Source organism: Sus scrofa, chromosome X, assembly GCF_054392235.1.
Source record: "Sus scrofa isolate SSC_HxYL_T2T_F1_AM1 chromosome X, Sscrofa_HxYL_maternal_Yorkshire_Landrace_v2.0, whole genome shotgun sequence".
NCBI lineage: Eukaryota > Metazoa > Chordata > Mammalia > Artiodactyla > Suidae > Sus > Sus scrofa.
This window is the reverse complement of record NC_139401.1, coordinates 41,864,381-41,890,198: the sequence shown is the minus strand read 5'-3', so window position 1 is coordinate 41,890,198 and position 25,818 is coordinate 41,864,381. Positions and strand designations below refer to the sequence as shown.

The following is a 25,818-nucleotide window of genomic DNA, read 5'->3' as shown; positions in this document are numbered from 1 at the left end:
CCCCTCTGGACCCCCAGTTTTCTCGCTCTCTCTCTGTTTTTTTTGGCCGCACTTGCAGCATATGGAAGTTCCCAGGCCAGGGATTGAATTTGAGCCACAGCGGCAACCTACGCCACAGTTGCAGCAACACCAGAATCTTTAACCCACTACATCAGACCAGAGATCAAACCCTTGCCTCTGCAGAGACCCAAGCCACTGCAATTGGATTCTTAACCCACTGTGCCACAGTGGGAACTCCACCCAACTCTCGTTTTATCCAGAATTTATTAGGGATGTCTGGCCCATTAGTTCATCAGCCTTTGATGAGCAGTGGCTGTCAGTATGGACACTGGTTGATGACAATCGTAAGTCCACCCAACAACAAGTAAATACCAGCTATATTCTTAAAAATCCATCCAACATACCTAAAAATATGGACGGCCACGACATCTGCTACAACGTGCATATAAGTTATCATGAGATGGAAGCACTTCCATGTTAGTTTTGAAATTCACTAAAGGTTTATTATCATCTGAATGCTATATATAGCTTTAGTGTATCAGCTCCACGACTCTAATCTGTGCCCTTCTGGTGCCCTGCGATAAGGAAGAAAAATTATATTCTAATTTTCTTTCTACCTTTTCTATTGCTTAAAAATTAGCTTCTGTCTGTGACATTGGATTTGGGGAAAAATATGATGGAGAAGAATAAAAGTAATGTGCATGGTATTTAGAAGTACTTATTTATTTTCATGCAATACCATTAATATCCCTGGGGTATCCAAACCTGTTTATATCCCATCTGTTTTCTCCCTGCCACAAACACAACTTCCGTGCCCTGGAAAGCTTTGATTCCACTGCTCTGAAGCTTCAGAAACAATGTGTGCAAACATTCTGTAGTGTCTAAGAAGCAGGCGAGCAGAAGAAAAAAATATTGGAAATTAAAAAAAAAAAGCAAAGGAATTTTAGAATCTATAACCTCAAATCTCCTTTTCTTTTTTTTTTTTTCCTTTTAGGGCCACACCTGTGGCATATGGAAGTTCCCAGGCTGGGGTCCAATCGGAGCTGCAGTTGCCGGCCTACACCACAGCCACAGCACTGTGGGATCTGAGCCAAGTCTGCGACCTACACCACGGCTCACGGCAACGCCAGATCCTTGACCCACTGAGCGAGGCCAGGGATCAAACCCGCGTCCTTACGGATACTAGTTGGGTTCGTTAACCACTGAGCCACAATGGGAACTCCCATTTCTGTTTTGTAAATACGATCACCTGCATCTTTTTTAAAGATTCCAAATGTAAGTGAGAGTCTCACTTTTTTAAGTTTATTGTCTTCAGAGGGCACAAGAATGTAGAAGTGAGTACACAGATTTAGTACTGTCACTAAAGCCCCTTTGTTTAAATAATTTTCATAAAATATCCCTGAGCTTAAAATTTTGCGTAGATTTTGTTTATACTGCTCTGAAAATATAAAAATGAATGATCTGATCCATGTTCTCAATGAGCCCCTTTAACTGGGGCATATGTTTGTTTACTAACCACGACACATTGTGCCAAAGATTTAATAGGTTGGTGTGGAGGAAACACAGATAGAAGATATTGATTTTTTTTTTTTTTGTCTTTTTGCCATTTCTACAGCATATGGAGGTTCCCAGGCTAGGGGTCGAATCGGAGCTGTAGCCGCCGGCCTACATCATAGCCACAGCAACGCGGGATCCGAGCCGCCTCTGCGACCTACACCACAGCTCACAGCAACGCCAGATCCTTAACCCACTGAGCAAGGCCAGGGATCAAACCCGAAACCTGATGGTTCCCAGTCGGATTCATCAACCACTGTGCCACGACGGGAACTCCCTTGAATGTCTATTTTAAACAGAGTAACTCTCCTACACCAAGCTTTTCTCTGTAGAATTTATGTCACGCCACATCTTTGGTAGGTAATTAAGAAAAGCAGAGAGAATTTTATGGTCATTCCCAACTTCAATCTTTAATTTTCCTAGCATGTTGAAGCAATATGGTATGTTGGAAATAATTTGGATTTGGAATCAGAACACATGAATTTCTATCCAGGATCTGTATCTTATTAACTAAGTCTAAAACTTGACTGATGCCACATAGTTTTGTCATCTGTAGAAGGGAACAAAAGACAGATATGAAGGAAAAAAAATAATAACAAAAGCTAATATTTCTTGAACACATACTTTGTGCCAGGTCCTGTTTTAAGTGTTCACAGGTATTATCATTTTTTATCATCATCCTCTTTTTTTTTTTTTTGGTCATACCTGCAGTGTGTGGAAGTTCCCAGGCCAGGGATCGAACCCGCACCACAGCAGTGACCTGAGCCACAGCAATGACAACACCAGATCCTTAACCTGCTAAGCTACCAGGGAACTCCTATCATGATTTTTTGAGGAGTTAACATTATTAATCTAAGTTTATAGATAAGAAACTGGATATAAGAAAAGTTTAGGAGTTTATAGAAGATTTAGATAATTTTCAGTAAGTTAACTAGCAACTCTAAGATTAGAAACAAAGCAAAGTATTCTGTCTTCACCATTATGAGCAGGTAGTATACCCTGAAGTATCTACCTCAAAGGCTTGTAATGATGCTCAACTGAGATATATGTAAATACTTTGCAAACTATAAACTTTGTAAACATGTGAATCCGGATTTTAATAGTGCAGTATGGGTAGTTTAATAACAATTAGTAGTTGCATACAATTGTTAGATTTGCATCATGTATAATTTAGTAATAGAGTATGCCAACCAGCATTTTAATATTTAGAATGCCAAGGGATCTTCTGGGAACAGAATTTGAAAGATGGAACGACTACATAAAAATTAGCATAAATAGCCTGACTCCTTTCTGTAATTCTCTTTCCCTTGGAGGAGACTTCAATAGAATGAGTTTTATCTAAAATTCATTCAGCATGCTTCAGGATGGCAGGCTTTACTTTCCACTCCCCCCCCATCTCACTGAAATGACAGTAAAGAAGTATAAAAGGGAATACATTTATAATAGAACTAAAAAGGAGATAAAGGACCAAAGTTTGGCCAGTGATTTTGAAAAATTTCTGAAAGACTGAAAACATATGGGGTTATTTTGACAGATGAAATAGTTGTGGATGCAACAGTTCCCAAAACAAAAGAGGCAGCTGAATGGCCTCTGAAGGTGCAGGGATTCTGAGCTAGGACCTTGCAGGTACAAAGAGTTGGATTGAGAAATGAGGTGGAATTCTGAATGATTAATTGAAATCGACCATGTCAACAGTAGCAATAAATATACATGTATATTTGTATAACTGAACCACTTTGCTGTACAGCAGAAATTAAGACGTAAATCAACTATACTTCAATAAAATACATTATTTTATTTTATTTTTATTATTATTATTTTTTAGGACCGAAGCCTCAGCATATGGAAGTGCCCAGGCCTATGCCACAGCCACAGCAACATGGGATCTGAGCTGCACCTATGACCTACACCACAGCTCATGGCAAAGCCAAATCCTTAACCCACTGAGCAAGGCCAGGGATTGAACCCGCATCCTCATGAATAATAGTTAGGTTCATTACTGCTGAGCCACAAAGGGAACTAACTCAAAATAAAATTTTTGTAAAGTAGCTATAACAGATACTCCACCCCCATGCCCCCAATGGTTCTATAAAGGAATTGAAAGGTCTGGAGTCCTATTGCACCTCTTGGATATTCTATAGTAAAGGCCTCTTTGTTTTGACTATAGGGAAAGGAAAATGTTTAACCTGCCTCCCTTATTTCTGTCCCTTCATCCTCCAGAATAAAGCTCCTGCAAAAAATGATATGCCTTCCCTTTCGGGTGGTGAAAGATCTACCCAGCCCCAGAGAAAGTCAATACCAACTACTTAAAAAAAATCAACCTATCCCATATTTTTAAGTCCAAATTCACAATTTAGGATTACATGACATTTGAAGAAACCAACCACTCAAAAGTGGAAGAACCTAATGTAATAACCTTTTAAACCCAGAGAAGAGAAATTCAGGGAATAGAGAATGTTAAACACAAATTGATTTAAACTCCTCAGAGAGATTTGAGTAAATATTGCATACATAAATTAAGAATATGTTATAAAAAGGAACATGCAAGGAAAAATAAGCATTCTTGAAATTAAAAAAATATAATTTGTTAAATACATATGAGAAAAGAGAGAAATAATAAGAAAGCTAAGAGATATAGAAATTCACATACTGGAGGTTGAATCTCTAATCAGAGTTCCAGAAAGATGGAGCAAAAAATGGAGGGAAGGAAATACCCAGAGAAATAACAGAAGAAAACTTCCTGAGTTAATTAAATGATATCTTCAACTTTAAGGATCCTGATAAATGTTCAGCAGAATAAGCACAGAAAAGCTCACCCTGAGACATGTAATTAAAATTTTGTAATGACAGTGACAAAAGCATGATCCTAAAAGCCTCTGGAGGTGAAAAAGGTCAGTGGGAAATAGAAAAAGAAACCCTAATGATAAATGACATGACAAGCATCACATCCTAGAAGACAATGGGGCAATGCCTCAAAGTTCTGAAGGAACATTGTTTTCAACGTAGTATTTTTTATCCTAAATAGAGACCTTTTCAGACAGGCAAGGACTGAGGAAGTTTATTAACTACACACACTTCTGGAAAAAAAAAATTATTTGAGAATGTGGTTTGACAAAACCCAAAATATAAAGAATCCAAGAATAAAAAACAACTCCAAACAAACAAACAAAAAACCCCAAATGAGGAAGACTTAAAAGCCAAGAAAGAGCACAATGAAAAGAAATTCCAGGATGACAATTCTACAGCAAGCCTCTAAGGCAAAAGATCATTACTAAACACAGACAAATGTGGACCCATTAAAGAATTCTTTAAGCATATGGATTCATTTTGGTTGTGTTCGGTTTGGAAGTGGGCAGGTGTTTAGGTGAAAACATGTGCTGCTTTTGTTAACAAGGACAAAAAAAAAATGGACAATTAAAAAGCCCAAAGGAGAAAAAACTGATCCAAAAGAACATGGTCAAAATAAGAAAGCAAAAGAAAATGAGATGTAAATTTTACCAAGTGAGGAAGAGAAGCAGTGAGGCCAGAAGATTCAAAGCTGTATTCTGGTGGGGAGGGACAAGCTTTCTAACAAGTGCTGATACATCCCCTTTTATCTAAAATATTAGGAACGAAATGTCCACTAGCTGGAAATAAACTGTTACTAACTATACCTCATAGGCATTGACAGTTTTTCAAAGAAGTGACATTTTAAAAAATGCATTTAACACTAAAACCACTTTGAATATAATTTAGTCTTTGATAGTGCAGAAGAAATTCTAAGATCATGCATTGATCAAAGATCATGATTGTGAATGTCTTGTCCTGCTGAGGTATGGAAGTATTGCTTTTTATCCTCCAGGAATTTATCTGGATAAAAAGCAAGAAAGAGGTCTTTATTTTGTGGTATACACAAACACACATACACATAGAGATGGATACTGAGGAACAGCAGTCATTCATTCATTCATTCATTCATTCATTGTGTCGTGTTTTCTAAGCAATGGCTGGCACCATGAACACTCACACATGTTCACTACGGGCATTGTGGAGGTTGAAATTGCACTCTAGAATATTCTACTCATAAATTCATCAGTGGCAGGAAGAATGAGAACTGTCTGCTTCAACTCTCCACCCACCCCCACCTCCACCAACACTTTACCACAATCTCTTTACCCATCTGCTCTCAGGTGACAGAGAATTTTTGTTCCAAAGAATAACCCATGAGGAGTTCCCATCGTGGCTCAGCAGTTAAGAAATCCGACTAGGAACCATGAGATTTCGGGTTGGATCCCTGGCCTCTCTCAGTGGGTTAAGGCTCCAGCGTTGCCGTGAGCTGTGGTGTAGGTTGCAGATGCAGCTCGGATCCTGCGTTGCTGTGGCTGTGGTGTAGGCCGGCAGCTGCAGCTCCGATTGGACCCCTAGCCTGGGGACCTCCATATGCCATGCATGTGGCCCTAAAAAGACAAAAATAAATAAATAAATAACCCATGGAGCACTAGAAATGGCCTAGAAGAGACTCAGAGGCTCAGGTTTGGGAGGGGGTGGGGAAACACCTAACCATCCACTTTTACTACTTCTTTCTGAAAGAGGAGCTTCTCTCTCATCTGCTTTATCTATTATGCTTCCCTGTCAGCTTGTGTTTGAAGAAAAAGTTTGCTTTTGCAGGGAACAATTGCCATCAAATAACCATAACTCATGAATTATTGGGTTGTGAGTCTATCTCCCACAGTGAAATCCATGACATCTTGGTTGACTTTAGGGCCGTTGTCTCCGCTGCCTCTGGTCCTTTGAATCACATGGACCTAGCCAGTTGCATAAACACCCAGCCATGGAGAGCAGCCTTCTGAACTTGATACTGTCTACAGAGTCCTTTTCCTTTGCCCCTAAGGATCCTCTCCTTCAGGAATTCCTGCTCTAGTGCATCCTACCCTTGGCCCTGGACGCTGGGCTCAGGACCCACCTTTGGATTCCCTGGCTATGATGTCTGGTTAAACAGCCCCCAGCCCCCATCACCTCCATTTCTACTTCCTCTGCCCCCCACAGTTTGGCATCACCGGAGGTTGGGGGGGATCCCTTATCAACCACCGACCCAACTCTTCCTCCCTCCACCTTCTTCCCTAGGAGGGCAGATCAGACAGAACAGTGAGCTCTCTCTGAAAACTCAATTTGGACTGGCCTGGGAACAGAACCAGAAAGGGTCCACAGGGCTATGAGAGGTTTGCCTGCTGCCTGACAGAGTCTGGGATTCAGGCAGTCAAGCCTGCTGAGCCTCCTCGAGGGGGCACGGGTCCGCCTACATGATCACATTCCCTGAAAGGCAAACTCTGCCCTACTTATTCTGTGACTCACTCAGCGCCTGTTCCCTCTTGGAATTAACCCAAGGAAAAGAGTCCTCTCAGCAAAACAAAGTTTGCCTGCTTCCTTGTGTGTGGCCTGCTTATTTTATTTTTGGGGGAGCTTTACTTTAGAAGTGCTGAGCCGCCCGAGGGCCCTTTTTCTCCATTTGCGTTTTGTGTGTCTTCTGAAAATTGTATCCTAGCTAAAGCTACTCTTTCTCCCTTGGTGGCTTTTGAACTCACGTGGTGAACTGTGACCCCGAAAGAGCAACAGAAATACCCTCAGGGTAAGTAAAAAGAGTATCATCTATAATAAACATGCTTCCTGGTGCTGGAAACAGGAGCTTCAGGAAGGATGTGAGTTCTGTCTTGGTTGTAGGAAAATGGGACCAAGAGGGATAAAAGCATGAATACTTTAAGGTAACCTCAGGGCAGATTTTAAATCCAATAGATACCCAGGTCCGGGGAGAAGTATATTTGAAAAATGCTCTGTGTTTGGGAATGAGATGACAAGAAGATTATGTCCTTATGCCTCCGAAGGCCACACGACTAGGTCTATTGCAAATTCCGACGATTTGATTTTACAGGTCTGAGCCTGGACCACTTAGGAAACAGAATTTTTGGCAAAAAGCTTACATGTTAGCTTTACCAGAGAGAGCAAATCCGAGAAACCAGGGGTGAGGAGAAAGGGGAACTGAGGTAGGAAAGGCAGGAGACAAATGTCGGAGGTGATGAGTTCAAGGCAGCCACAGCTTTGTAACAAGGGCAGGCAGTTGCCTGGTCTTATGAGGCATCTTCAGAAAGGCTGGATGAACAACCGCATTTCAGAACAGTCTATCATGGTGGAAGAAAGAAAAGTGTATCCTCTGTCATGAGAGGAGGGCTCGAACAAAGAGATACAGATGCTGGCAGTTGGCGGGGGTCAGGCCAGGGTGCCCTAAAACTGATTGAGCCCAAGGGAATCTGAAGGAGGGATCAGTTTTCATTTCTATTCATAAAGTTTGGGAAATGATTTTTGGTTACAGAACATTTGTGATGGATAGATTCCAGGGTACCCCTCCCCATTTTCCCTGCCTCCTGATGGCCATATCTTTGTGTGATCCCCTCCACACTAGTGTAGGAGGGGCCTGTGACTTTCTTCTGGCCAATAGAGTAATTGATGGGATGCCACTTCCATGATTAGGCCACACGCAAGTGTGACTTCTTTCAGCCTAGCACATTTTCTCCCTTCCTGATTTTGATGAAGTAAGCCACCATGCTGAAGAGGTCCACATGGCAAGGGAACAAAGTGGCCACCCAAGGAACTGAATTCTACCACCACCTAGTGTTATTGAACCAAACTTGGGTCCGCTCCTCTGCTCACAGTAAAGCCAATCTACTGACACGGGGTGGTGGGGAAGGAAAGTGCAGCATTTGTTGTAAGGGCACCGTATAAAGAGTCTGGGACAGCTAATGCTCAAAAGGCCTCAACGCCCCAATGGGTTTCAGCAAAGCATTTTTAAAGGTCAGGTGAGGGAGGGTAGTTTCAGGGTATGTGATCAGCTAGTGCACAATTCTTCGATTAGTTGATGGTGAGGTAACAGGGGGCTGTCCCAGGGGTTAACTTCATCAATCCTTAGGCTCCAGGAGGCCTGGGAGCTACATGTTCATGGTCATCAAGTAGTTAATATTTTCCATTTAGTGGGGTTTTTCACAGCTGTAAAACAACTCAGGAAATGTGCATCAGATACTGTAATCTAGATACTTCAGAGAGGAGCTAAAACAGAAGGTACAGGGGAGGGGTCTGCCCTGAAATGCCACATAGGGTTATTTGAGCTTCAGATGAGGCTCCAGTCCTGGCCAATACCCAGACTTCATGATACAGAGGACCCAGCTAAGCCATGTTGGATTCCTGACTTATAGAAAGTGAGATAATATAGTAAGTGTGTATTGTTTTAAGCTGCTAAGTTTCTGGTTATCTTGTTATGCAGCAACAGATAACTTATATAGCATCCTAGAAGGAGGAAGGGCTAAGAGGGTTGGTTAAGGGACCAGATGAGCCTCTGGTGAGTGTTGGGAAGTGTACATATAAAATGAAAAGACCTGGAGGAAGAAACAGGCTGGAGATTGAGCACAGACACGATGATTCTTTTGGGCAACAGGAAGGGACCTGCAATGCTACCACTAAGTGGAAAGGTGTTTTTAGGACATTGTAATTAGAAGTGTTCAGTGACCAGAAGTAGACCTACAGACATAGAAAACAATCTTATGGTTACTAACAGGAATGGAGGTAGGGGAGGGATAAATTAGGAGTTTGGGATTAGCAGATTCAAACTACTGTATATAAAGTAGATAAACAACAAAGTCCTACTGTAAGCACAGGGGACTATATGCAATATCCTATAATAACCTATAATGGAAAATAATATGAAAAACAATATATACGTACAACTGAATCACTTTGTTGTACCCAAGACACTAATACAAATTGTAAGTCAACTATAGTTGAAATAAAAATAATAATGCTCAATTACAGGAATATTCAATGAGAAATGTGTTAGAGTCATATGTTAGAGTCCATTAGACACCGAAGAAGAAACATGTTTGCACAAAGTTTTACACTTGGTAGGACTTCCACAGAGGGTTTTGAGCTGCCCATGTCGCTTTGCTATAAGGATTGTAAGGTTACAATAATAATGCAGCTGGGCTGGGGTTAAATGAAGCAGACAAGGATTTCTCAAAGCCCGTACCCTCTAGGAGAGACACTGAGAAAGGGAAATGCAGTCGTGAAAGTAAACTATGCTTGCCACCCGTCCCAGGGGGCCTTATAAAGGAAGAGAAGATGGAAAACTCCCACTGCACACATGGGACACAATGTCAGGGCCCTAAAGAAGATGGTATGATAATTAAATTTTTTTCTGCATTTGATGCAGTAGTAAGATAATGCATACATGAAAGGGTGAATCTCTGGTCTCAGGAAGATATGGTCTGGTGGTCAGAATCATGAGAGAATATTGTGTTATTCAGGCTTTCTTTAGCCACAGAACCCAAAAGCAATAGAGATTTTTTTGCTCAGAAGAAGGAGAGAAAGGGGAATTTCCTCACCTGTAATCCATACTTCCTACATGAAGGCTGAAACATCCTCTTTTTCTCTTTTCTCTGCCATTTTGTGGTGGTTAGATTTCCTACAAATAGCTCTGAGGCTTAAGCTACAAAATAGTTGTAGTTTTGTAGCTAAATGAGGGATTTAAGGATTACTGTATGTGGTATCTATGGTTGATGCTGAGTTAGGGAGTGGCCCAAGGGGGAGCATTCTAAACCCCAGAATACAGTGTTTGATTCCTGCCTCTAAGGCTACAGCTGGAAGAGCCTGTTTATAAAATACTGTCAAAATTATAGAGTTTCTTCTATATTCGAAAGAACCGACTTGGGTCTTCTAGAATAATCAAAGAAATAGCTCAAAAAAAAAAAAAAAGAGCTTAGCAAGCATCTAAAGCACTGAGCTAACACCATCAAAATACTTTGGGATAGAACAATTCGTGGGGAAAATCATCCCCAGAACAATTGATTTTTCAGCACATTCAACAACTACCTAATAGTTACACCCATCAACTTAAGGGGGAAAATATACACTACCATATAAACCTCTGAATGTGCTTTACAATAGCTACAATTTCAGAGAAATGAGACCTTATTTAAAAGATGGATTCCTAAAGCTGTTGCAATTTTTGACTAACACTAATGGGCGGGAGAGGAGCTGGCTTCAGTGGTAATACTGCTTTATTTTTTTGTAAAAAAAAAAAAAAAAAAGAGCTACTCAACAGCTCACATCCCATTTCTTGTTCTGTACAATTCTTGTTACCCAAGGCAGGGTGCAGGGGAGAGGGAGAACTTGAAAGATAAATACAAAGATCGAATAACAGAGCACTCCAGCAAACAGGCCTCCTCCTGACACTCCCCGCAGCCGACCATCTTCTTATCCAATATTGTTTTTAAAATTTGAACCATGATGTCTTTCAAAGGAAAAAAAAAAACCTAAAAGACTTCAAGTGTTATCTTCATTTCTTTCTTTCTTCTTTTTTGTCTTTTTGCCATTTCTTGGGCCGCTCCCGTGGCATATGGAGGTTCCCAGGCTAGGGGTCCAATCGGAGCTGTAGCCACCGGCCTATGCCAGAGCCACAGCAATGCGGGATCCGAGCCACGTCTGCAACCTACAGCACAGTTCACGGCAACGCTGGATCCTTAACCCACTGAGCAAGGGCAGGATCGAACCCACAACCTCTTGGTTCCTAGTCGGATTCGTTAACCACTGCGCCACTCCTTCATTTATTTCTTATTACGTTATTTAAATATGCAGGAAGATAATGCTAGGTATAAAAATCTGCTCATATGGGAGTTCCTGTCGTGGCGCAGTGATTAATGAATCTGACTAGGAACCATGAGGTTGCGGGTTCGGTCCCTGCCCTTGCTCAGTGGGTTAAAGATCCGGCGTTGCCGTGAGCTGTGGTGTAGGCTGCAGACACAGCTCTAATCCTGCGTTGCTGTGGCTCTGGCTTAGGCTGGTGGCTACAGCTCTGATTCGACCCCTAGCCTGGGAACCTCCATATGCCACGGGAGCGGCCCAAAGAAATAAAAAGACAAAAAAAAAAATCTGCTCACATGTATTGTACAAATTCAAAAGCAAAAATAGTTTGCTTATTGTACAAATTCAAAGCAAAAATAGTTTGACAAGTGGAATATGAACAGAGCTACCAAATGACAAAATACAGATTAATAACATTAATGTGATAAGTAAGGTAGATGTGATAAAGTCAAACCGGTACTCACAGAGTGTATATTAATTCATTCATACATTTGTTCATTCATTTGACACACATTCTTTTTTTTTTTTTTTTTGCAAGCAAGCAAAGTCTTTATTGCAGGAAAGCAAATAGCTCCCAGGGCAGCAGTTCTATTGTCTTATAGGGGTTTTAATCACTTAAAGATGGGGGGGTACCAACGTGGGGTCCAGAAAGATGTGGTTTTCTCCCTCTGGCCTTGCCCAATTATCTATATCAGTCCTTGTCCAATAGGGTCCTAGGGATGGAAATGTCCCTTAAGTCTCATGGTTTCTTTGCCCTTTTCTTCCTGTAAACTGAGTCACAGGGGGTTAGGGATTCACGTCCATCTGGGCATAGGTGCACTCCCTGCAGTAAACAAGGCCTGTGGGGATGTTACTCCCTGGAGCCCTTAAGCCCCACGTGTGAATCAGTGGCCTTATCAAAGAAAGCATCGAAGCCCATGCTCCTCCACTGACTACCTGAGTTAGCATTCCAACACGCATTCATTGAGTACCTGTTATTTCCAATGGCATACTCCTAGGGGCTGCAGGTATGTCAGTGAATAAAACAAAATTTCCTGCCTTCCTGGAGCTTACATTCGAGAGGGATAAAACAGATAATAAGCCAATAAATGAGTGAAATGGTGTGTCAGATGATAATTAGCCCTAAGGAGAAAAATCTAGGGAAGAAAAGAGGAAGATCTGGGTGAAAAAGGAGTTGAATTTATAAGAAAGACCTCACAGAGAAGGTGACATTCGTAGAAAAACCATTGCTAGGATGGAGTTCCCGATGTGGCACAGTGGGTTAAGGATCCAGTGTTGTTGCACCTGTGGTGTAGGTCACAGCTGTGGCTTGGATTTGATCCCTGGCCCGGGAACTTCCATATGTTGTGGGGGCAGCCGAAAAAGAAAAAAAAACTTGAAGAAGGTGAACGAGTACTTGGGTATTATTGGGGTGGGGGGGCAGTGGTGAGTGTTCCAGACGGAAGGAACAATATGTGCAGAGGCTCTGAGGCAGGGGTGAGCCTGTTTCTAAGTGGTTCTGCCATAGAGCAGGTTCTTCTGAGTTCAGCAAACTTTTACTACCATTTGCCATATGACGCCTCAGTTTTCCCACCACTTTGCCCTTTTTTCGACTACTGTGAAACCTTTGCTCTTACTGTGCAGCTGTTACATCATTCATCTTTTACTGGAGGCTAAAGAAATCTTTTATATATTACATTGGCTTTATTTTTTAAAATTACATAATGTGATGGTTAATTTTAAGTGTCAACTTGACTGACCTAAAGGATTTCCAGATAGCTGGTAAAACATTGCTGGGTGTGTCTGTGAGAGCGTTTCTGGAAGAGATTAGCATGTGATTCAGTAGATTGAGTGAAGAGATCCACCCTCGCTGATTGGTGGGTATGGACTGGGTGGCCCTGGGGGCCCAAGTGAAACACAATGGCAAATTCTCTCTTCTTGAGCTGGAATGTCCATCTTTTTCTGCCCTCAGGATATCAGAGCTCCTGGTTCTCAAACTATCGGGCTCTTAAACCACTGGCCCCTGGTTCTCAAGGGGGCCATTGGTATAAGTTGGGGCTGACTTACATGGTTCTCCAGCTTGCAGACAGCAGACAGTGGCCCTTCTCAGGCTCCACAACTACATGAGCCAATTTTTGCAATAAATACCTTATCATCTATCTATCTATCAATCATCTATCTATCAATCTATCATCTATCTATCCATCCCCTATGATTCCCGTTTTCTCTGGAGCACTCTGATAATGACAGTACAGTGATATTGTTAACACCCACATATGGTAAGTTTAATTACCTATGCAGGCACTGAAAGACGGTGACAGGACTCAGTGTTAATTGGTCAATGGGATTATATGGATTATGCTGGATTCAAATATTTAAAAATTATCATCAAAATCGAATTACCGAATTAGTACATTTTCTTAGAACATTCACGGACTTCTGACAATATGTCCTTGGACCCTATACAGTCTGGGGAAGCCCTCTTTACTAAAAAGGGATCCCCTTTGAAGCTGGCCTTCTTACTGTCTAGCTTATGGTCACATGTTAGACTATGAGCATGGAAATATAAGATTTCTTCACCTCACACTCTGTGATGTGGATGAATGATGCAACACGTGGTTGACAAATTTTCAGGGTGCGTGGTTAGAAAAAAAATTGAAAACAACCATCTTGGTGCTTTTGTTGTCATACCCACCTGTGAGAAATGGTTCCGTGAATTAGGCTGCATACTGCCCAGAGCCTCTGCCCATAATCATCAGGGCCGGAAACAACTTTTGTCAGTTTTGCAGTACAGAGAAGAGATTAGAGTCTGAGCAGAGCAGCATCTGCGCCATTTCTCTTGCAGCTCAAATCTGCAGCTCAGACAGGATGGAGAGCCTGATAGCACATTTTGTGATGCTGCCCCATTAGTCAAATGGCAAGACCGGATCTTGGGGTTGAAGGAGAGATGGCATATAAGGCAATGAAAGCTCAGGAAAAATGTCTTTTTGCCCACATCTTAGGAGGCTGACAGTTCTGAAGAAGTGCTTTATCCAAAAAGCATAACACTAGAGAGGTAAGCAGGGCCCCACTGTTAAAAGCGAATGTGGCTGGCAATATCTGTTACAATAACTGGTGCATATCTTTGACATTTAAGATGAAATTGGCAGAACTCCAAGATATTTTGTAAAGAAATTGAGCATATCCAAAAAAAAAAAAAAAAAAAACCACACACACACAATAAAAAATCTTTTTTTGTTTGTTTCGGCCACACCTTCAGTGGGCAGAAGTTCCCCGGGTCAGGGATTGAAACCAAGCCATAGCAGTGACATCGCTGAATCCTTAACCACTAGGCCACCAGGGAACTTCCCCCACCAAAAAACAATTCTTACCATGGTTATGTTCTTAACCAAAGTTAACTTCACATGGAGTAGCAGATTATTTTGATAGGCTATCCTAATTTGGACTGATTGGAACTGATTTAAGTTTCCATCCTTAAATTGTTCTCATCAGGACCACCAGTGTACTCCTCCTAACATTTTTTTTTGGGGGGGGTCTTTTTAGGGCCACACCCACGGCATATGGAGGTTCCCAAGCTAGGGGTGGAATCAGAGCTGTGGCTGCCAGCCTACATCACAGCCACAGCAACGTCAGATCCTTCACCCATTGATCAAACCTGCATCCTCATGGAAGCTAAGTCAAATTCATTTCTACGGAGCCACGATGGGAACCCCAGTCCTCCTAACTTCTAGTGTAGACTTCCCTGATATTCTAGAACATCATCTTAGCAGAAGAACATGATTATTGCCTCTTAGAGGAGACATTTCACATGTACAAAAATCTTTTCTCTTTTGTTCATACCCTCTGCTTATGCCCTCACCACCATCAGCACCACTTTTCCTTTCAACACACACACAGTACATGCACAAATTGCAGTTAAGAGACAGAACTGTCTGGGATCCCAAAGGATTGACATATCATTGGCTCAGCTCCAAGAGGTGAGAAATGGAGAGCTCATACTCCAGATCTCACTTCATCGTTCATGTGGGGTATCAGAAGACATGTAGCATCAGCATTTGATCACCCAAAGGAATGTATAGCATAGGGACAAGGAGCAGGGACTCTAGAGGTAGCCTAGATGGACTGAAACCTCAGCTCTGCAACTAACCAGCTGTATGAATGACTTAACCTTCTTTGTGCCTCAGTCTGCTCATCTGTAAAAGGACTTTAATAATTTTACCTAACACACAATATTGTTATGAGAATTAAATGAATTAATATGGAGTTCCTTTGTGGTGCAGGGGGTTAAGGATCCAGCATCGTCACTGCAGTGGTTCCGGTCACTGCTGTGGTGTGGGTTCAATCCCTGGCCTGGGAACTTCTGCATGCTGTGGACATGGCCAAAAAAAAAAAAAAAAACATGAATGAATACATGTGAAGCTCCTAGGGTAGTGCCTGGCACATGGTACACACTATATAACTAATACATTGAAATAAATAAACAAATACATAGATGAGCCTACCTTAGGAAAAAAGATAAGGACATTATTATAAATTGTGACGATATGACAATGAGGTTGCCAGAAAATGTTAGAATCGTGAAATAACAGCAGGTTTTTATTTTCCAATTTGTGTGGGATTTTGGTTATGCAGATGATATTGTTTTTGAGTAGAAAGCAATCAGTGCCTCAGAACTATCTGGCATTTTTTCCCCCTAAGGTGAAGCATGAGTTGTAAGAAAAAAATAATACATATTCATGAAAATATACCAATAGGCTGAGAAATCAACAACTGCTTGATATTCCTAGAATGTCTTTTTTCAGTATATCACGAAGGAGCTTAGGAATGAGAGGCATTTGTAGGATAAAAATATAGACCAGATAGACATTAAGAACCAGAAGGATCCAAAGTCCTTAATTGTGGCAGGAGTGCTGGCTTTAAATTTTATAAGCACTGTAGTAGATGCTGTGATGTGCTACTAGGATGCTATCTGAAGGTGGAAGCACTTGTTTCTTCAGCTTTTGAGAGTGTTGGCAGCTGAAAGCCTTTAGCTATTAGCCCCCTCTGGAAATTGTCCCCTGCTGAAGAGAGCTGCCTCACCCAAGGTCATACCCCCCTTCCATTGAGGGACTGGCAGCCAATGACTGCTCAATTTGGATATATGAACACCTGACTCCCTTGATCCAATTTGGAACAATTCCTCAGGGCCCTCCTATGTCTTCAGCTCCCCCAGAGGACTGGCTAAAGCCTTTGTTGTAATTGCTTCTTAATTCAACTGCTCTGTCTACCCAATCCTACTTCTTCCATTCTTCCACAGTTATTAACCCCCCAAAGCAATGCCCAGTAAACCTCCTACATGCAACTCTCTGTCTCAGAGCCTAATTCTTGGGAACTTGACCTACAATAGGCACTTATTGCATAGGGTATATACACCAACTGCAGTGATAAAAAAAAAAAAAAACAAACCATGGGCATTCTGATATTTGATGCCCCCTTTGCACAGGGATGGTTTCATGTTTTGTAATCTTCTTTAAGGGCCTTCTAAATTTCTTCAACAAGGTCATCATCTATTGGTCCCTGGATTATATCTCATTAAAGCACGAGGCTACAGTCAGAATTCAAGAAAGCAAGATCTCCATAGAACAATGGCCAAGTCCAGGGTGAAGAGAATTTTCCAACTAAAGAACCTATATGTAAACTGATCTTGGATGAATGAAGTTTAAGTGGCCCTAATTATAATTGTTAAAGAACAGGTAAAATAATATTGGGTAAGGTCAAATTATGCAATAATTTCCCCTCAGAAAGAACACAGAAGAGTTTATCAAATGCCAAAAAAGAGAAAAAGAATGTAAGTACTGCTAAGTTGCCTTATTCTTCAAGGAGCCCATGTGATTCCATTAAACTCCCTCTTATCATTGAGCATAAATGGAAGGCATTATCAGCATGGCTAAGAAAGCTTGGACAATGTGTTTTGTTCAAAGATACCTTGTCTGATTAGATGCTAAAGATCTTTATTTTTCATCTTAGGCTTACAGAAACAGGTATGTTTCTCTCCTTCATGTGAAGTGAGTCAAGATCTGGATGCAGCTGAAATGGATTTATTTATCTTTGTGAGTTCCTAAGTTATCACGCAGTGCCTTGAGAATGCTATCACAAAATTCCTGAAGATACAGAATTCCAACAGTAGTAATGGCTTGAATACTGATAACCATTATGTTAAATCAGAAGTCCCAAGTTTTCTTGTTGTCTTTTGTAACAACACACAGTAGTAGCAAACAGTATAGGTATATTGGATAAGTATTTACCAAACCCATCAAATAACAGAGGTGGTAGCAGAATTAATTATGCAAATTTAGTGTAGATTTAGCAACATGCTACATTGACAGAAAAGTTATCATTGTTATTTTGGTGAGTACCTGGTAATTCTAACAACATTGGCAAATGGCATTAAAAAAAAAAGACAAAGGGAGCTCCCATCGTGGCTCAGTGGCAATGAACCTGGCTAGTATCCATGAGGATGTGGGTTCAATTCCCCGGCCTCGCTCAGTGGGTGAAGGATCTGGCATTGCTGTGGCTGTGGTGTAGGTCAGCAGCTACAGCTCCAATTTGACCCCTAGCCTGGGAAGTTCCGCATGCCTTGGTGCAGCCGTAAAAAGACAAAAGACAAAAAGAAAAGAAAAGAAAAAAAAAGAAAAGGTTATTCATTACCAGTTATGGATTCCACACAACAGATACCCCCCCATTTTGAATCTAGGACAACTACTGTACATTAATAAAAATACCACATAGAGCAAAAGTATGTTGATACTGAAGCAGGGTCATGGGACCTGCTCGTGGACCTCCCTTACTGAATTTAACAACTTTTTTTGTTTTTTTGGTCTTTTTTAGGGCCGCACCTATGGCATATGGAAATTCCCAGGCTAGAGGTTGAATTGAAGCTACAGCCACTGGCCTATACCACAGCCACAGCAACACCAGATCTAAGCCATGTCTGTGACCTACACCACAGCTCATGGCAACACCAGATCCTTAACCTGCTGAGCGGGGCCCGGGATCGAACCTGCGTCCTCATGGATACTAGTTGGAATCATTACCACTGAGCCACGACGGGGAACTCCAACAGCTTTCAATTGGCAGAGTCCTTCAAAGGCAGTCTAACTTGAGGCACAACCTGCAGTTAACATCCTTGAAGACATAAGCACACCTCTATATACTGGGATGGTTGGTATGTGCCCAGGATGATCAACAGACTGCCCTGTGTTGATGCCAGTCCAGATGACAAAAGGTCTAAGTCTCTGGCTTATGTGCCACACTTAATCCATAAAACAAACTGTGTCTCATCTATGACTCCTGTCCTCAATAGATTTTTACCTTCTTTTGGAAGGTATCTCAAATCTTGGTGAAGAATGGGTCTCTCTTGCTGGATCATATTCTTAAGCATCAAAAATTATAAAATTTCATCAAGAAACACCACTGGATTGCTTTGTTATAGACTTAACGTACAAGACATGCCTTTATCTATTATGGAAAGATGCTCTCTTAGACTGCAGTGCTGAAATAAATGACACAGCACTGTGAGGTAAACAGCAATTCCTTCACCAGATTGATTCTGTTTGTGACATTTAAGTCTCTAAACCATGACTGATTGTGCAGGGGAAGAGGGTGTGGCAGATGACATTTTTCAAAAATGGCCCACCTCGCACACTCTTCCGCAGTGTGACCTTGCTTCTGCCTCAGCAAGAGGGGGCGTCTGTTTCTTTACCTTTTAAATCTCCATAAGCTCTGGGAGAGCCTTGACCTTTAGAATATGGCAGAAGCGACCCTGTGCCAATTCTAGGCCCAGTCATTAGTGGGCCTGGCAAATTCTTCTTCCTACCCCTCAGAAGCCAGCCTCCTGGTTGGAAGTATAACCACGCAGAAACCACTATACTGTGACAATGTCCAAGCCACATAGAAGATGAGATCCCATGTGAAGAGAGGCCAAGCGGCAGGAGGAGAGAAAGAACGAAGCACCGAGCATGTGTACGAAGTCCCCTTGGAAGCTGCTCTAGTCCCCATCACCCCAACTAATGCCACATGGATTCAGCAAGGGCCCAGCTGAGACTTTCCTGAATTTTTGGCTCATGCAATCATGAATAAAATAAAATGACTCTTTTTTACGAAGTTTGGGGATCTTTCGTTACATAGTAATAGGTAACTGAAGCAAAGGGCTTTGTTGCTAACCCGATGATTTAATCAAATATGCTGAAGGTATAATAGGAAGTCAGGTGCAAGTCTGAGACCGGGGAGCTACACTGCCTGCCTTTACTTTCTAGCTTTGTCGCTTACAAGCTCTATGGTGTTATGCAACCCATGCCTCAGTTTCCCCATCTGTAAAATGGAGATGATAATCTGCCTCACAGGGTTCTTATGAGGATTTAATTCATTCCAACTTCCAAGAGCACCTGGAACTTCAGGAAGTGTTATATAGATTGTAGCTGTTGTTCCTTTGACATGTAGCTGGGCCTCTACAGTGTTGACCAGTCCAGTGTCCTTCTGGCCAGTCTTGTGGGCATGAGTCTTTAGAGTCAGACGGAGCTGAGACTAAACCCTAGATCTTCTGTGTATTCTGGGGCCCTCAATCGTCCCATCTGTATATAGGGATGGTAATAGCTCTCTCGGTTGTGGGGAAGATTAGATGAACCAACCAAGGCAAGTGCTGGGTTCAAAGCCCAGCATGCGGTTAGTGTGTGGTTATCACTGAGTCCCTTGCTCACCACCCCCCAACCTCCCTATATGATTCCACATAGGCTGAAACTCTCTCAGCACAAGAGAAGACGAGATTGACGGGTTTTAAAGTCTTCAGCAGTGTTAAGTACAGAGTGTACTCAGGTTTCAGGTTGGAGGCCTGGTTTTCAAAGAATACCCGGAAGCATACCTATTTACAGGAGTAACTTGTTGATACCCAGTTTTCTTTTCTTTTAACAGAATGCTGCTCTTGTCATCAAAACTCTACTGTTTGGGTAGCAGTAACTGGCTGAGGATGAGCGGCATCAATTATCTATTACAACTCCAAGCTGTCAATCAAAACCCATGTTATTTCCTAGGCCCCAGGCAACCAAAGGCATCAAACTAACAAGAACTCGGAGGAGCAGATAAACATGAAGGTTGAGCTACAAAGTTCCCGGGAACGCATGAGACAATGGGAGTCCTCAGTGCCCCCAGCTCACTCTGGCTCATACCAGACGCAGGTGGGAACAGAGAGGTGGTGGTGGAGGAAGAACGGGGCCCCCAAATTCCCAGATGGGGGCTGACATAAACTCCCAAGAGAACACAGACACGGACTCTGCTGCAGGGAGTAAAGAAAGCCTCATCAAAATCAACTTGGAGGGCCTGGCCAATTTTTCCGGACACTTGCTCCCTGGACAAAAGCTGCGAGAAAACTCGGAGTGATGTCTGCTCATGAGAACATAATGGCAAAGTCAGAAAAAAACAGAGGAGTGGATCAGAATCAATCACTTTTTAAGTGAGCAGAGTCAGGGACCAGGAAGTACAAAATTCCCAATACCTGTTTTGTAGCAGCATGGGAAACAAGCTCATTTTAACCTGTCACTGTACATCAATCACTCTTCAAGCTCAATGGAGGCAGGAATTCTCCCTCTAATAATGATATTTACCTGCAAATGGATTGCCATAAAACCACAGTGGTTGTATCAAACCTGTAAGAACTGACCCCCAAGAGAAGACAATGGTGAGAGGAAAGGGTGAAATACATTATTATTATTATTATTACTATTATTATTATTTTTGCTGCCCCACAGCATGTGGAGTTTCCAGGCCAGGGAACAGATCCAAGCCACAGTCAAGATCTAAGCTGCAGTTGCTGCAACTCAGGATCCTTAACCCACTGTGCCAGGCCAGGGATCAAACCTGAGTCCCAGCGCTCCTAAGACACCACCAATCCTGTTGCATCACAGTGGGAACTCCTGAAATACATTCTTAAGAGACATTAAAGCATGATCAAATTCTTGGTAGAATGGGGAAAATAAAGGAAAATGTAATATCATAGTGTAGAAAGTTCTAACTAATCATAGAATGAGCCTTCGATTCCAGATTCCTCAATCAGAAGTGACCTAGTGACCTCTACCCTACATCAAGATCCCAAAAAATCATATAATAATGTGGTATTTATTGAGTACCAACTATATGCTAGGTTAAGTACTCTGCTTTTCAAATGCATGACTTTATTTAATCCTTCCAATAAGCCTATGGTGCAGGAACTATTTTAAATCCTCATTATGTAGGTAAATAAATTGAGACAAAGAGGAGTTCCCTGGTGGCTTAGTGCATTAAGAATCTGGCATTGCCACTACTGTGGCTTGAGTTGCAGTTGTGGCGCAGGTTTGATCCCTGGCCCAGGAAATTCTGCATGCCACGGGCTTGCCCCCCATACTCCCCCAAAAATAAATTGAGAGAAAGAAATTATCCTACTTGCCCAAAGTCACACCACTACTAAGTGGCTATGTCAGGATTTAAGTTTAAAATTCCTTGATGCCAGCATCAATACATTCAAGATCTCTGCTATATTACCTCTATACATTCTAAAGAATACTTATGCGCTCATGAAGACTTCTCCAACTTGATTATCTAGATCATTCCACATCATCAAATCACTTTTACTTTCTATATCCTCTCTCTCTCTCTCTCTTTTTTTTTTTTTTTTTTACTTTTTTAGGGCCGCACCCACAGCATACGGATGTTCCCAGGCTAGGGGTCTAATCGGAGCTACAGCTGCTGGCCTACACCACAGCCATAGCAATGCAGGATCTGAGCCGTGTCTGCGACTTACACCACAGCTCATGGCAACGCCGGATCCTTAACCCACTGAGCGAGGCCGGGGATTGAACCCACAACCTCATGGTTCCTAGTCAGATTCGTTTCTGCTGTGCCACGACAGGAACTCCGACATTCTACATGCTGTAACCAGAGAGTAAATAAAACAAAAAATAAATATAAGTTCCATGTTTATAACAGGAGAAGATAAGGCAAATGCTTTGGGAAATATTCAAGCATATTTTATAGTGTTCAAACACCTCCTACATAGAGAAAATATGCAGCAAGTATTGTTCATTGACAAATCACTAACTGGCCTTGGAAGAAATGCTTTTACCAGGCTTCTAAACAAAACGAGTTATGAGCTTTTGTTAGACGGCCTCTAAGGGGGTCCCTAGTGATCCCTGCCTCCTGGTCTTCATGCCCTTATGTACTTCCTTCCCCTGAGTGTGGGCTGAATCTAGAGGTTTGATACTAATTAATGCAGAAGTCATGAGATGTCCCTTGTGAGTTTAGGTTACATAAAGCCTTCTCTCTCTTTCTCTGAGAGAGCCCTCATGCTGGGGGAAGCCATCTGCCATGTTGTAAACTGCCCTATGGATATTTCCATGTGGAAGGTGGTCTCTGGCTGACAGCCAGTGAGAGTCTGAGGCCCTCAAAGAGTCCCCCCAAACTGAATCTGCCAATAACAATGTGAGTGAGCTTAGACGCTGACCCACAGAAATTGGGAGATAGTAAGTATTTGTCTTTTGAAGCCACTAACTTTGGGGGCAACTTGTTAGGCAGCCATAGGTAACAGATACAGCACCGCTCTGTTCTCATGATGTAAGTGTGGTGGTGCTGGGGATATTTCCATTTAAATAAGTCCAGTTAGAACAACAACAACAAAAATCTCACAGGAAGTCTTGTTGCTATGGCAACAGGTTATTGTTTTCCTCTGTCCAGTGTAAACACAGCATAATAATCCCCAGAGTGCTTAGCCCACAGATTTCCTTAATTAAAAGAGGAATTAAAATATTGAGGAAGGCAGAGCTAGTAGGCCTCTCACATGGCCTTTGATCCAGGCGCAGTGGCCTCTTGCACATTCCAGTAGTTACAGCAGGACTGAGCAGGAGGGACAGTAGGGGCAATTAATGACTTAGTCTTTGGCCAGAAGGTTGGTGGTAAAGGGAAGCCAGTTAGATCTCCCACTTCCAGCCAGATAAAGAAAGAGCAGTGGTAATGGGGGAACAGGCTGATTATTTTGCATTTTGTTAAACGCTCCATTCCTTTCCAGCCGCTGACGTGGTGCTGTTTCCTTGGCTCCTCACAATGGCCTAACCCGATTGGCAGGAAAGGCACTGATTCACATTTGATGTGGTAAAGTGTATTTTTGTGATTTGGGCCTTGTATTAAAAAAAAAAAAAATTGGAGTTCCCGTCATGGCGTAGCGGAAATGAATCCGACTAGGAACCATGAGGTTGCGGGTTCTATCCCTGGCCTCCATCAGTGGGTTAAGGATCTTGCGTTGCTGGGAGCTGTAGTGTAGGTCACAGATGCAGCTCGGATCCTGCGTTGCTATGGCTGTGGCTGTGGCGTTGTCCAGCAGCTACAGCTTCGATTTGACCCCTAGCCTGGGAACTTCCGTATACCACAGGTGCGGCCCTAAAAAGACAAAAGACTAAATAAATAAATTAAATAAATAAATAAAAACTAAATTAAAAAAATAAGAGTACCTATCAGAGAAGTGACCCTTCTAATATCACAAATTTGGGGCAACCGAAGCAGGGTGAGAACACAGTGTTGGTTTCCCTGCAGCTGAGCCTTGCTTTTCCACTTCCCTCTCTACTAGGCCAACATCTCCCCTGGCAAACATTTCTGTGCTGCTCTGGGAATACAACGGTGCCACTTTAGAGGCAGTGCCCCTGAGCCATCACGGGCACCACGGAGCTCCCATGTCTTTCTCAGGAGTTTCTGCCCTTCCATCCCAGAGGCTACCTTCATGTTTTAAAAAACTTGACAGTATTCTTGGAATTTGTTTATCCAGCAGCCCTGTTTGAAACTTGATGTGCACAGTTACCTAGGAACAGAGTTCATGTTCAGAATCACAGGCCCCACTTCCCAGAGATTCTGATTCATTAGAACTGGAATGGGGCCCAAGGCTGCATTTTTTTTTTTCCCCAAGCACTTCCATGTGATTGACTCTGATGGAGGTGCTACACAGCCATCTTTGATAAACATTGCTTGACAAACTTCTCCCTATCAGTACTGTGCTGTAACAAAGAGCTAAAAGACACACATGAGCACCCATACAACTACACAGAGAGGAGGCTCTTGCTTTGTGCAGTAAATTGTTTCTAAAAATGCTGTATGTGTATCACGTTTTATAAATCAGTTCACATGTGAAATACTTTTTTGGTTGTTTGTTTTTATTTTAATTTTTCCCAATCTAGTTAGTTTACAATGTTCTGTCAGTTTCTACTGTACAGCAAAACGATCCAGTTATACATATATATGTCTTCTTTTTCTCGCATTATCCTCCATCATGTTCCATCACAAATGACTAGATAGAGTTCCCTGTGCTGTACAGCAGGATCTCATAGCTTATCCACTCCAAAGGCAATAGTTTGCATCTATTAATCCCGGATTCCCAGTCCATCCCATTCCCTCCCCCTCCCCTTTGGCAACCACAAGTCTGTTCTCCAAGCCCATGAGTTTCTTTTCTGTGGAAAGATTCTAATAGAGGGCACAAATGAACCTTTCCACATGTGAAGTACTTTACATTCACGTAGCATTTCCCTTCAGGAAAAGGACTGCACCTTAAAGGTTATTTAATCCTTAGCACCTAGCACAGTGTCTGGCACTTAGTATTAGTTCAATTAGTATTAGTTAAATGAATGACTGTTGGGTTTGCTCAAAAGCGAGGGTAAGTCTCAGGATTTCTGGATGGTAAGTCAAAGACTCATTCAGCATACAGCAGTCTATCTTAATATCATCCACTCCTACCTCCATTTAATAATGGTAATACACTGCTCTTATTTTACACTTCAGAAGGGGAGAAATGAAATAAAAGATGGACAGTGAAACAGCTCTGTGATTGAGAAGCCTTCTCAGTGTCTGCCTTTCCTCTCTAACCTTAAAAGTTATAACCTAAGCCTTGCCAGGAGACTTTATGATCTATTACATTTGTAACTCCAGGAGGAGAAGGGATGTGATAAATGGAACCAACAGAAGGCCTAAACTCCTCTTTCCCAAATAACAGAGAAGATAAGCTTTGTTCTTGAATCAACAAATTACAAGATGTTAGATTAGAGAGCCGGGCCAATTAGAATCTTCCAAATAGGCATGGAACAGGGGTACAGATGCTTAATTAGAACAGAAGCTGGTGAAGGTTTTGCTGGCCAGGCTATGAGCCCAAAATACAGCAAAGAACTGCCTTTGGTAGGTCTCTGGAGTAGCCTTTTTTTTTTCCTTTCCTGAGCTGCTAAATGGAGGTTTTCAGCTGATTTGTTTATGTGACAGCTTGCTTGTTAACAGAAAAATATTGATTCCTCTGGCTTAGCAATGAGGCTCCTAAAACATTTCATCCCTAAACTCATAAATTGGTAATAAAAGAAATTAAGCTTTCCCAAGGAGTTTGCTTGGCCTCAAATGTTTGATTGGGCAAGGCACAGATATTGTCCCTGATTCTGCAGTTAAAAGCCAGGCTTTTCACTTTCTCCGGTTTGACTTGTTGGATAAGCCTTTTGAAAAATGGAACTTGTACTCGGTGTGTTTTATTTTAACCTCAATGATGACAAGAATCTCAGCAGTAAATTTTTAACTAGCTGTGTTATATATGCTGAATAAATGATG

General features: G+C 42.0%; 1 protein-coding gene and 1 long non-coding RNA gene across 7 annotated transcripts in view; one reads left to right on the top strand and one right to left on the bottom strand.

The window, feature by feature from the left end:
* The window catches only part of LOC146394562 (uncharacterized), a 965,202-nt gene that overhangs the window by 218,634 nt on the left and 720,750 nt on the right, over positions 1-25,818 (bottom strand). The window lies entirely within an intron of this gene.
* On the top strand, positions 6,925-24,371 carry LOC110257760 (uncharacterized). 2 transcript variants are annotated; one of them, XR_014835585.1, is made up of 3 exons: positions 6,925-7,159; positions 20,140-21,924; positions 23,526-24,371. It is a non-coding gene; the product is annotated as an uncharacterized LOC110257760 (long non-coding RNA). The 2 variants fall into 2 exon arrangements; XR_002340718.2 differs by having other exon boundaries at positions 20,140-24,371.